This window comes from Aptenodytes patagonicus, chromosome 10, assembly GCF_965638725.1.
Source record: "Aptenodytes patagonicus chromosome 10, bAptPat1.pri.cur, whole genome shotgun sequence".
Taxonomy (NCBI): Eukaryota; Metazoa; Chordata; class Aves; order Sphenisciformes; family Spheniscidae; genus Aptenodytes; species Aptenodytes patagonicus.
Window position 1 is genome coordinate 21955141 of NC_134958.1, and position 13377 is coordinate 21968517.

The 13377-nt window shown below is 55.5% G+C and overlaps 1 protein-coding gene across 2 annotated transcripts in view; it reads right to left on the reverse strand.

Moving 5' to 3' along the window:
- Positions 1 to 13377, reverse strand: part of LINGO1 (leucine rich repeat and Ig domain containing 1) — a 151099-nt gene that overhangs the window by 101369 nt on the left and 36353 nt on the right. The gene's annotated exons all lie outside the window — the stretch shown is intronic.

Consider the following 13377-nt stretch of genomic DNA (forward strand, 5'->3'; position numbering starts at 1 on the left):
ACGCAGGTCTGTGTGTGCAGGTGAAGCGGAGGGGAAGCACGGATGCCCCGCGAGCAAACTGCAGAACTCACTGCTACAGCAGGTGGTAAAAGCGGGTGCTTCTTTAAAGGATTAGATGGTATTGATATGAATGAGTAAATAGAGTTGGACAAATGAAGCCAGCAGTGTGGAAAGTCCTCAGCCCTTACGGGCTAGGGTGAATAGCTGGAAAGAAGATTTACCTAATATCTGCCACTTTGTTAGACTCGTAGCGCAGAGCATGTTCTCCTGCACCGGAGGTTCATCTGCTCCAGCTGCCAGTGAAACGGAGATGGGATGCCTTCCTGAGGGATTCCTCCAGTTCTGCCACAAGTTGCCGGGCTCCGGAGCACCTGTGCAAGCAGCAGGGAAGAGGCTTTCTCCGGATGTCATTCCTGCAGAGCGCACTTAGAGGGGTCCTGGATTTCGTGGCATCGCAAAGCCACGAAGCTGGCACTTGGCTGTTCCAGCCTGAGGAGCTGCCAAGGGCTTGGGAACAGCTTGGGTCTCGCTAGGTGACCTGCCAGACCCATCCACCATGTTCCTCCCTTCTCCGCAGGCAGCCTTGCGAATCTCCAGCTCTGCTGTCCACCCAGCAATGAGGCATTAGGGCCAGTGGTGACGGCAGAGGAAAGAAGGTGGCAGCTGGAAACCATCATTTAAGATACAGCCCAGCACGGGAACCCCAAAAGCCTGACACCGCCCAGCCAAGGGATGTCCAGAGCTGGCACAGGCAGCATGCAAATGCTTGCTGTGTTTACACCCAGAGCGCGGGACGCCCTCAAAGCACCCCAGTACAGGCAATGCCTGGCCTGGCCACCGCAGGCACAGCGACAGAACCCAGCCCGGCGGCAGGAGCCAAGTCCTGCCTGGGGAGATGGGGAAGCACCAGGAGAGCCTAGGCGGCACAAGGAGGGTTAATTCGCAGCCATGGGAGCAGAAAATGAGGTTCCAGTTATGGGTTGATTTATTGGTCTGTCCTCAATTGGCACTCAGGACTCAGAAGAAAATGTTCCACTCCAAAGCATTAAGCATCTTCAAAGAGCAGAAGCATTAAAAATTGAAATCATAAAATAGACATGTAAATATAGCAGAGGTAAATGGGGCAGTGAGGAGAGGAGTGGAGCAGAGCCAGCCCCAGCTGAGCCTGCGGGGCAGGGAAAGGGCTGCGCTGGGGAGCTGGAGCCACGCTGGGGTGGGCTGGGCGGCTGTGGCCCCCCAGGTTGGGGGGATAATCTGTGGGGAAGCTCTGGATGGCTTCACCGCGCGACTGCCCCCTTCGCCTGGCTCTGCGGGGTGCAAATGTGCCGGAAGGGAGAGGTGCTGCCCGTGCGTGGGAGCCTCACTGCCACGTCCCCTCGCCTCCCTCCCCTGCCCTATATACGGTACCCTAAAGCCTGTAGGGGTTTATACCCAGGGCTTCCCCTACTCTCTCACCAGTGTCTCCCGAAAGACTTCAAACATGGCAAGAGAGGGGGAGCAGGGCTGGGAAGGAGAGAGGGGATGGGGGGGACAGAAGTGGTGACAACAGGAGACAAGCAGGGAATCAAAGAGCAGCAGCCATGGGTCTGGCAGAGCCTTCCCAGCCCAGGGGGTGAGCTCTGCCAAGCCTCGCTGGATGCCCAGGTGAGGTTTCAAAACTGGGGGACTCACGGTGCGTGTGTGGTGAGGCAGTGCCAGCAGCAGCCATTCGGAGGGGTTTAGGACATGAAAATCCTATCGCGTGGCTGCCTCCGCGTGTGCGTGTGTCACGGGGTGGTGACTCGGGAGCTCTTGTGCAGCCCCTCTCCCCACGCCTGCCAGCAGTTCACCCGGGTCGAGCGAACCCAGTGAAGTCACCCAGCCGCCCCGCTCTACGTCAGGGGTCACAGCTGGATGGCAAACTAATGCCGTCATCTTTTCGGGCAAGGGTGGCTTTTCACATGCAGTATTTCATAGAACCAGAGACAAGCTCTCCCTTTCCTCCTCTTTTACAGGAGCAAGGCAGAACAGACCCAAACTCCTCCGAGTCCCTCTGGCCATTTGCCTGCGGGGGCAGGCGGACGCTTCCACCTCTCCCAAAGCACCAGCCGAAGGAGAGGAGCTGCGGGACGGCTCCAGCCTGGCCGATGGCAATGCCCGAGCCTGGGGACGGGCTGCTGGAGGTGCTGGTCCCTTCCTGGGCATGGAGGGAGGGAAGGGACCTGATGCAAATCGCTACCCCTGTTGTAAGAGCCCCTTGCTGGGCCCGGGAAGTGTAAGCGGGAGCTGAGAACTGCTTCATGTGTTGCTCCAGCATCTGGCCCAGCGTAAGGCACCATCTGCCAGCAGGGACAGCAAGCCAGGGGAAAGATGTGGAGGAAGGGAAAGGGAGGGAGGGCAGGACACAAAACCTCCTTGCCATGGTGGGAATATACAGCTGGCTGGGGACTGGCATTTGGGGACAAGCGTGTGGCAATCCTACCCTCCTCATGAGCATCAAGTGATGCACTGGGCTGCCTGTTTACAGTATTTTCAGAGCTACCAATAGAGATACCAAGCCCTCCTGGCTTGCCAGTGCTTCACGGGAGGGTGGTAGATGCTCACCCACTCTCCAAACCCACATCAGACTACGCTCAGGGGGTTTGAACCTCCACATGCAAGAAATAAGCCAACAAACCAGCCAAGAGACGAAACATCAACCAGCTGAACGCCAATGGTCACGCGAGCTCCTAACCTTTAAAATCTCTAGAAGCACAACCATTGTCTTGGTAAAGGTCTCCAGCGAGGAGCTGGGGAACCAGTGTCCTCCAGAGTCCTGGAGTCCCCAGAGGGCCCCATCCCATGAGTGGTCAGCAAGAGGGACCACCACCCCTGCCCCTCGCCATGCTCGGGGGGGGGGGGCAGCTCTCTTGGCACCCGTACCTGTTTTTCCCCTACACACAATTTTTTCTTAATTGGGAGCTTGTTAATTATCCCAATACTTTGCAGAGGAAATAAACAGCAATTAGAGAAATAAGTGGTATTTTTATTCCCTGGCACTCTCGCAGAGCTCCCCGACGCCTCCCATCCACGGCTCCCACACGGGCACATGTTGCTGCCTGCTCCGGCGCTGCTGCCCGAGTGCTCTTCTCCATCTGTTCCCTGGGAGCAGGGTGCTGCGGTGGTGGGCTGCCTTTCTCTCCCCCGGGTAGGAAGCGTTACTGCGTGAAAGCAGCAGGCTGTCCCGCTGTAATCTGTTTTAAAAGTCATAAATTGCTGAGAAAAGCCAGTTTTCCTGCACAACAGAAGGTTAGCATGTTTAAAGAGAGCACTGGAACTGTTTTTATTAATCAGAACTGCTATAAAGAAAGCATTTTAATTAACATAATTATTCCGTTTGAGAGAAGCAGCCCGCACCTCACAGATACTTTTCAAACTAAAGATGCGGGCTGTCACAGTCAGTCATAATTAAGCAAAACGAGCTGGTTTTCCTTGCTGTACGGCTCCCTCCTCCCATCCACATGGTTCCCCTTTCCTATCACACTCTCTGCAAGGCGAGCGGAGACAGCATCGTGCCATGGGGGTGGCAGGGCCCCCCACGTCCCCATCCCTGCATCCCTGCCTCCAGCACGGACCAGTTGGGGTTAAGCTCTCCCCTAGCCAGCGGTGCCAACTCCGGGCACAGACCAAGCTGCAAACAGGCAACCTGGGAGATGGAGGTGGCTATAAAAAACCCACAAGATCTGTAGGACTTTGTTTCCAGCACGGTCTCACAGTCAACAGATAAAAGATTTGTTCTTGTTGAAAACGACAAAAAGAAAAAGCATAAAAAGCCTGGCTCTGGGCCACCTGCCAGCGGGGAGAGAAAGGAGCAGGGAAGGGGAATAAAAGCAGGCGCAGGCAGGCAGCTGTGCGGGTCCGGGTTTCTCCGAGCATCCCAGAGCTGAGCCAGACCCCAGAGGACAGTGAGCCGGCCAGGAGCTGCAGCCTCCATTGGCAGCCCTCCTCCTCCTCCTGCCTGCTGCTGCCCGCAGCATGAGGCAGCACCACATGCCTCAGACAGCCTCCTCCCGAGGTAGTAACAGGCTCAGTAGCTCCATGGCACACCCCTGCCTACCCTTTGCCCCCCGATGTTGGTGTCCCCCATGCCAATGGCAAGGTGGGGCGCACAGGCTACACGAAGCAATCAGGGGTCACCTCCAAACCCACCGTTGGCTGCTTTAACCAAGACGTCTCGTCCCACCAACGCGTCCTGGAGCAGGACACTGACCTAGGGCTGAAGGCAACACCTTCAGCAACCAGGCAAAGTCCCTTTAATGGCAGCACTGTTCAGTATTTTAACAGGTATTTTAATGGATGTTCTGCTGTTTTGCTAACATCTCACCTTAATGTGCAGTATAATAGACTGTTAACAACTAGTGCTTTTAATTAAAATCTCCTTTATTTATAAAGGATGGCTCTGAGTTGATGGGTCTGCCCCAAAATTGTACAGTGCCACCGGAGATGCTCGTGCCATGTCTTTAATGCAGACCCAACGTCACAGCAGAAGGACCAAAGTCATCGCGCCGAGCACTCAGCGCCATGTCCCCGTGGACTGAGGGGACGAGAGCACCCATCCTGTCCATGGCGGCACCCAAAGATTTTCAACTGAGGAATTTTTAAGGGTCTTTTTCTTTTTTTGGCATGATTTCCTTAAGAAAACAAGGTTTGTGCAATCACGTGCTCCACGTGTTGTCTGTCTCTCCTATTACTCTCCCACTCAGCAGTCAAATTCAAATGTGTGTGAGTGACAGCTGGAAATCTCAAAGATGATAAATTCCTGGAGGTTTCATGAAAATAGGCAGGCGGATAGAGAGGAGAGGCCTTCCTCGGCTCAGCGGAGCCAGGCTGCAGCAGGAGCCCAGGTCTTGCGAGGCTCCGGAGGATCCACGTGGGAGAAAGGAAAAGCACAAAAGCCCCGATGATGCAGGGAAAAGGCTGAATCAGAGGATGCATCTTGCTAGATATTGAGATCAGTCAATCTTCAGGTATTAGCCCCTGGAAAAGCAGCCTTCTGTAGTGCTGATCGGCGCGCTAACAACCTGTTTCCAAATAGGAAATGCAATTTCCATGGGAAATCCAGTTTTTCTTGGTGGAAGAATTAAAATATTCAGAAAAAAATCAAACATGCTTCTCTACCTTGGTTCAACACAGACTGACACATTTCAGGTGACTGAAAAAGACAACAAAGTTTGGCTCCGATTCAACTAAACCTTCAGCCATGTCCCTGCTCCACATTTTCCACGTGCCCTCACCTTCCTGGGCTGGAGATGGACTCCACGTGCCCCATGAGCGCACGAGGGACCACGGCCGAGCAGCGGGACACAACCCAAACGCCCCCTTTTGCATCAGTTGCATGTTTCTCTTGAAATGCTGTATTTTAAAAAAATATCTTCACTTTTCCGTTCCTCGGTTTTCCCCCAGAATGAAAAGGCCCCACAAACCCCATTCGCCTGGGAGTCACCATGGAAAGTCCAGAAGCGTCTCCTGCAAGCAGCCTCCGCTGGGCGTGGGTCAGTCCCCGTGGCAGCCTGCTGCAGGCATCCCTGGAGAGAGGGCTCGAGCTGGGACGGGGACACGGAGCAAAGGGAGAGCACGGGGGAGAGGCAAGAGAGCAAAGCCTCAGGCTTACTGCTGTGAAGGGTTTTGTGTTGAGGGTTTTCTTTGCGTGCAGGCTATGAAGCACCCACTTAGAGATGTCTCAAGACCTACTTGTAAGACCAAAAAAAAAATACCTCTCCTGGTCCTGGATCGAGAGAGCTGGGAAGGAGGTTTCCAAAATTGGGTTCTCTCCCTGCCTGCGCAGAGGATGGGGTTGTGACACCACAGAGAAGCTGTTTGTAGGTCTCCATTCGCAGGCTACCAGATAGGCAGCCTCACCCTCCCTTATCCAGGGCATCTGCCTTCCCCGAGCTCCCAATCCCTGATATAAATAGGACTCCTTGCTGAAAGCGTTGGGGTTGGCGGCATTGCACGGCGCGGCACGGCAGCTCTCCCAGCCACATCCCCTCCCTCTGCTGCCCCATCGCCGGCTGGGCAACACCCATGGCCTTCGGGGAGCCTTCCCCACGCAGCCGGCCCGCGCGCTCCTCTCAGCGCGAGCCGAAGCTGCAGCAAGATGAAGCGATGCTCATAAACGCCTTAGAAGGGAAATGTTAATGAGCACTGAGCAGAGGGCGAGAAAAGCCCTTAATCGCATTAGCTCTGCTGCCAGAGCTGATGAACGTCCCCCAAGCCGCGGAGCCCCGTCCAGCCACGTGCCACGCGAGCGGCTGGGGAGAGCCAGACCCCGAGCCGCTGCCCCACCGCTCGAGGTGGGAAGCAAAAACATTGGTCAAAGCCAAGCTGATCCCTTGCTTAACCTCAGACGAACATTTCCTGCGAGCTGACGGTGCCTATGCCATGTGGCTCTGGAATCACGGGTCCTACGGGGATGGGATGCTCTCTTGCTCTACCTGAGCAGAGCGGGAGGCCATGCCAAGCACACCCGCGGCCCCGATGAGTTTATGCTTTAGTTGCATAAATAAGTCACGCGCCAGGTTTTTATACTGGGAACTCAGTTCTGAGCTTGTGTAACTCCCTGGGTTTTTTTTTTATGTGGCCAGGAAATTACGATATAAAAATATATGTATGAAAATAACGATTTTCCTCAGCTGAACAGCCACATGAGCGGTGCCTTTTGTGCTGCCCTGCCTTTCGATCCCTGCGTATGCTTTGTGCACGCACATGCGTGCCACTCCATGACACACAGGGACATTTTTTACGGTGACAGCCTGCCGCTCCCCCTTGGGGGAAAATGTGGTTTAATTTTTAGTATAACCTTAAAAAGGAGACTAGTGAAGCATCTCTCCCATAAATTTTGCAAGTGACATTTACTTCTCGGTGCATTATCGCTAGTGATGGACAAATCTCGAGTTTAGGGTTTTGGTTCAGAGGAACAGCCATCTTCTGCCAGCTCCGCCACGATGAGGCGGCTGCTGCTCAGGCTCAGCTCAGGCACTGCCTGGAAGATCTCCAGCGGCTGAGCCTTCTTCTCCCTCCGAGACCACAGCCTAACGTGTGGCCCCTACGTGCCTTAGGGGGCTCTGGGGACTCCTGTTGGCTTTTGGAGACCCCATCTCTAAGGAAGCCCCCACTCACCCCTGCCCATGGGCCAGGTACCAGCAATCACATGGCAAAGCTTCCCGCCCAATCTCATCAGCTCGGCCCATAAAAGCATCCCTGGCAGGCTCAGATCCCTGCCCATCCTGGCTGGGGTATAATGGACCTTGCTTTAAGAGCACGATAGATCTTCCTGGTCACCAAATCCAGCTCCCTGCTACCCATAAGGCTGCCAAGTTTCAATTTGAATACACATAAAAGTTCTCAACAGCTGTGTGTTTAATTACAGGGACTACAAATCAGGCTCTGCAGAGTCGTATCAGGTTATTCCAGCTCCCTTGAGCTGGCTCTGGAGCGTGCCAGGACCAGCCCCCCTGGGGAGGCTGGCGTTTCCAGCTCTGCCCGAAAGCACGAAGGCTCGAGGAAACACAAACCATGCCGAACCCCCAAAGGCAGAGCTCAGAGGAGCCCGGGTGGGCGCTTCACAGCAGAGCTCTCTCCAAAACATGGGTGCAGGGGGTTTGCAACGCTGGGTGCAAGGGTGAAATACTGTTATTTGTGCCTGGCCAGAGGAAAATGCAAGATGCCACTAAAATCCATGGCATCCACATGGATCCTACAAGAGACAGAGGGACGGGAGATGCCATGAACCTGCCTTGGAGCTGTTTTGCAAAGCCTGGAGGGGAACGGCTCAGCACCGTCGGACAGGCACAGACAGCAGCCCGAGGCTTTGCAGGGCAACGCTTCCCTGGCACTCCCTGCCCATCCGCAGCCTCTGCCGCCACCCCGATTTACTACCGTGGGGCCGGATTAGACCCAAAGAAACACTTCCAGTTCCTTGGCACCGATAAAAGATTGAAGGAGCAGAAAACAGAGGACTGTTAACGGATAGTTAAGTCTGATGTAATTTGTGGCACAGTTATTTGCACCTAGGAAAAGACAGGCGGCAAATTCGCTGGTGTCAGCCCTGCCATGGCAGGTCCTTGAGTGTTGCCCTGGCTGCTGGTACATGGGGATATGCAGAGACATCTCATTTGAATTTCTAGGGAGCAGGTCCTTCAGAAACTGAACTCTGAGCCCTAAAGGGCCTGGACACCTCCACAGCAATCACTGCAGAGTGTGGCAAAGCACTTCAAAATAGCTACAATTGGCTTTCCCCAAGCTCTGGCAGCGGCTGGAGACTGGAAAAGCCTTTTCTCTGGGCAGACGAACACTTCCCTCTGCTGACATGGCTCAGCATCCCCGGAGCATCCCGTGTGCTCCCAGGGATACCTCGCTCTGCTGTGCCCCGAGCAGCGCCCGGGCTCCCTCCCAGCCAAGGGGACGGCAAATGCTGAGTGGAGCCACCGGTGGCGGCGCCGGCCGGGCTCCGGCAGCAGGTCCTGCCCCATCCCGGCACCAGCAGCCGCCGAGCCGCTTCGGCCAGACCTGGGACTGATCCTCACTCTTCCACCTCAGACAAATCCAAGCCAAAGGCATCTCTCGGAGTCGCCCAACATCGCTGTTCTCTGCTGTCAGACTCCCGTGGAACGCTGCCTGCCACCCTCTCAACACGCGCTTTGGCAACTCAAGCTGTTGTTTCCCAGGCTGTTGAATCATTTCTCGCACAGGCGTCACCACGCGCCTCCGACTCCTCACGTAACGTCTCAGCAGCTCCCCAGCTCCTCCCCAGCATCTCCACTCAACCGGGGGCACAAGCCAGTCTCTCTCGTGTTTTGGCAAAGGGGTGCCTTATAAAGCCTTGGCTGTAGCCCTGACTGAAAAAAATAAGAGAATATGAATAGAATAAGGCAGCCTGGTGAAGTAGGCAGCCTCAGCAAGGCTGAGCAACATCGATGACCAGCACCCATCACCAATGGCACCAGGATGAGCGGTGGCACCCCTGGGAGCACTTTCCCCCGCAGCAGTGGCTCGCTCTGAGCATGCAGCCAAGCCGAGAGAGCAGTAATTCTTCCTCTGCGTTGACCGAAGGCTGCATCATACCCCACAGGCCCCCAGGGGGCTCAAAATAAGGATGAACATCAGGTCGGACATGTCTCCCGCTCACAGCCATGCACACATCTGCCTCTCCCAAGAGCTTGGGAATGCAGTCACACGCACAGCCCCAAAAACCCCTCTAAAGTATGCGGACGACGAGGGAGGAAAACCCGATGGTTGACCTGGCAGGCTGCGAGGTCTGAGGGCGAGGCTCAGAAATGCTCAGACTGAGCTTTCCGTCCCCTCTTGCTCAGCTGCCCACGACTGCTGGTGCCTGTTGGCCAGAGACCCCACAGGGCCGTCGCGGGCACGTGTCGGAAGGAGACCCAGAGCACCCTTTCCCTCTCCCCAAAATGCCATGTTTGTCTGAAAGCCAGCTTACTGCAGGTATAAGGGAGCCTGTGTCCTTATGAGTTAAGTTTTAAAGTTTTAACAAAAGCAATTCACTGTTTTGTCTGGGTGAGCTCCTGGGAGCACCAGCAGCTCAATTTTTATTGATAAAAGCCTCTTTTCCCTAAAAACATGGGACCGGTTCTCCCCATGACAGCAAAACGTGGGCAACGCAGAGCCTCAGATCACAAAGTACAACTCTTTACCTACATTTCTGCTGGGCCACGAGGAAAAACCCCACATCTGACATCTGCAAAGACAGTCATTCTGAAACCCCCAGAGACCAGTGGGCAGAGCAGGTTTCCATCCTCTTCCACCAGCTCAGAGCCCACTGGAGCACGCCACCAGTCACCATACGGGGCACGTACAAGGTGCTTTGCTTTGCTCTCTGTTATTTTGCATGCCAAAGCCAAGCATCTGCTCGCCGCAGTGTTGTCAGCAGCCCCCCTGCGAGCTCCAGGAGAGCAGCCCCAGCAGACCTCTTCCAAGGTGCTCCCATCGACTACGGGGGGACAAAGCAATCAGGGAGCAGACAACGAACGTGTGACTCTCCCGTCACAGAGGGACTGTTGGGACTTGCTGGAAGGCATCCAATTAATTAACGAGCACTCCAGAGCTGAGTCTGGTCTGGAATCAGTAATTAATTGCCACAAGACAAGCAAGAGTGAATATATTGGAGGAACCCGCGTGTGTCCTAGGGATGGACCTAGGAAAAGAGGGTCTGCCCAGCCAAACCCATATTGAAATGGAGAGAAGCAGCTGGCAATGAGCAAGCAGGATGATCTGGATCCCAAAAAGACGTGCGTCCCCTGTGCAACGCCAGGAGCGAACACCACAACCGGCTCCCATCCCAAATGTCTTCTACCAGGAGCTGGCACAGCCGAGTGCCCCCAGCCCTGGAGCTGGTCCTCCGCGTTGATACCAGCCCATTGCAGGCTGCACGCAAGCTGTGGGCACGGAGCCGATGAAAGCTTTGCTTCTGACGAGCAGCACTGTAGTAATTAAGCAAACAGGGCACGTCATCCCGGCCAGGCACCTCCTGCTTCCACTGTCTGCAAACACCACAGTTTTGGAAGTCCTGGAATAATTTCTTCATGTCCATTTTCCTCATTAGTCTCCTGCTCCGGGTTCCTGAGCATCCTCCAGTGCAGGAGGACACATCAGCTCCCAGGTCCAAGGCGGCTCAGAGGAGCTGGGCTGTCACCGACAGCATCAGCCCTCCTGGATGCGAGCAACCACCTGCCAGGTTCTCCTGGTTGAAAATCAACGGCTGAGCTCCGGGAAGGAGGAGAAGAACTCCTCCTGAGGCGTCTGCTCCCAGCCCTCGCAGCTCCCCGGCGCCGGCTGCCTCTCCAGAGCGTGTCCCCACGTGGCAGGAGCTGTGGAACAGCTCTGCATCCAGCCCCTGTGATAAATTAGCCAGAGATTCAGGCATTTCGTGCAGCTGCCTCATCCTCTGCTGGCATGACAATGTGATTAATTTTGGGTGCAGATGAAGCTCATTTATCAGAGGCACGTGATGGCCACGCGGGCTGCAGGGGCATGCGGGGAGCCCCGGGGCGCAGGGGAAAACAGGAGCGGAGGCAAAAGGCAGGAGGCAGGGAGGGAGAGCGAGGAGCCAAGCCCGGGGCATCTCCCAGGAAGGCTGTTTGCTACGTTGGCTCATGATTAAGCATGCTGGGGGAGAAGAGCCCCACGTGGGAAGAGAGCTTTTATCTCTGCTAACACACATGGCCATGTCTGGGGAGAGATGTCCAACGGGAGGGGTGTAAGAGGATCGGGGAGAAGAAGCCGTGAGCTGATTACCGTGCTTCAGGAGAGGCAATTCTACCACTGCCGCCACTTCTCTCCCCACTGCCCCCTCCTCCAGGCCATTTTCCACCTTCTCCTCTTTTCTGGGGACTGGCAGGTTCCATCCTGCCTGTCCCCACTCCGCAGCCAGAGACGCTTGCTCCTCGCTGCTGGCCAGAGCTGCTCGTGGGGGAATTGCCTGGGAAGACAGAGCTGTATGTTCGCTTCCAGATGTAACATGGTCCCGACATGGAAAAATCAGCCAGTTGGTTCATCCATCCCTTGACTGGAGTTTCTCCATGCGATGGGAGCAGCGCCCAACGTGGTGATGCTGCTTGCATGACACAGAGCAGCTCTCCCGAGGGCCGAGGCAGCCCGACCTACTGGTGCAGTGCAGTGTGCAAGCGTTTCAGCAGTGGCTGAGACAGCCCTTCTCTTAATTTCCACCATGACATCGTATCCTGCACTGGCACGTGCCCCGGGTCAGGGTCCGTCCTGCCAGCAGCATCAGCACAACTCCTCCGCGGCTCTCCGAGCTCTCCTGGCTGGCAATGCCTTTCGCTAGCAGACATCCCGTTCAGAGTGTCACCCGGTGTTAGGCACGAGCTGCCGGCTTCGGGCTGCACGTGTCCTCCATAGGAATCACTGGCTCAAGCAATTGCGTGTGCACGGCGGACGCGATAGCCGAGGCAGTGGGGGCTCCCAGAGCAGACACAACCAGAGAGAATGACATGCAGCAGCCCACATCTCCCATCAGCCCACCCATCCTGGCTGGGCAGGAAGGGCTCTCGGGGGCGAGCGGCACCAGGGAGGGGACCTGAGCTGCACCCAGCTGAGGCTGCCAACGTCATGAGCAAAGCGTCAACGGATCAGGAGTCTCTGCACAGTTTTGGGGTGAGGAGTAGTTTTTGGGGTGAGACGATGCCATGCCAGATGCCCTCCGGTGAGATGGATGTGCGGGGAAGGCATCAGTCCAGTCCCTTGGGCACCAGGATTTACAACCGCCCGTGCCACCAGCGCCAGCCGGGGAGGGGGCAAGGCACGCGGCGCACAGCTGGCACAGCACCTTGCATCCCAATGCTCCTGCGTGGACAACAGCCCGGGGAGCCGTCAAACAACATAGGTGGGAAATCATGGGGATGAACTGGACCAGGGAAAACCATGCGTGGTCAGCGATGGCAAGAAGCAATCATCATTGCAGGCATTTGTTTGCTGTTGTTTGCCCCTTGCCATGGTCAGATACGCCCCGGGCAGTGGTGTCCCTGTCCCGGAGCAGCTCCATCCCAGAGCAAGGTCACGCTGGCAGCACCCAAAACCCTGAGACCACCATAACACCCCTTCCTTCGACATTTTTAGGCCCCAACTAATAAAGCATTTTCTGCTAAAGGAAAGAAAACCCCTCAAGTTCAATGGGACCATGCAAGCTGGGACAACAGCAACATATCCTTGGGCACACGGCTGGTGTCAACGCCTTCAGTGGGACTCAATTATCAACCCAATGGGTAGCTTCAAACAGAGAAGCTGCTTTTTTGATAAATAGGGTTTTTTTTAAAGAAAACATGTCAAGAGGGCAAAGGTGAAGACGACACAATACATGGCAGCCCCGCTGCTTGCGAGACAGTCCTGCTAATTTATCTCAGCACAGAAGCAGGACCCTTTCTGCTGGGTTAAGTGTATGGTTAGAAAACCCGGGGGAACTATGGAAGTGTGAAAGTGTCAAACACACTGGCATAGGGACAGCTGAGGGAAAACAGCAATGGGGAACGGGGAAATTTTATGCTTCTCCTTGCTGCGTCCTGGGGAGGGTTTCTCCCCAGAAGAAAGCAAACAGGGTGGCTGGTGGCAGAGCGGGTGGCCTGAGAGGAGCCCATCTCTGGAAAGGTTACAGGTGACGACGCTAGCTTGCAGCCAGGATTGCAACCTCTGACTTTCATGTTTCTTCCAGGTCCTAAATGCTCCTCTAAGCCTGGCTCCTCTGCAAGGTCCCCAGGGAGGTTTTGCTCCACTCCCACCCATCGCTTCGCCTTCTCATCTTTCCAAAGGTCCCCCAAGTCCCACCCCAGAGCTGCTGCAGCAGCAGTGGCAGAGCCGTCCTGCCTTTTATTGAAATCATCAGGCCAA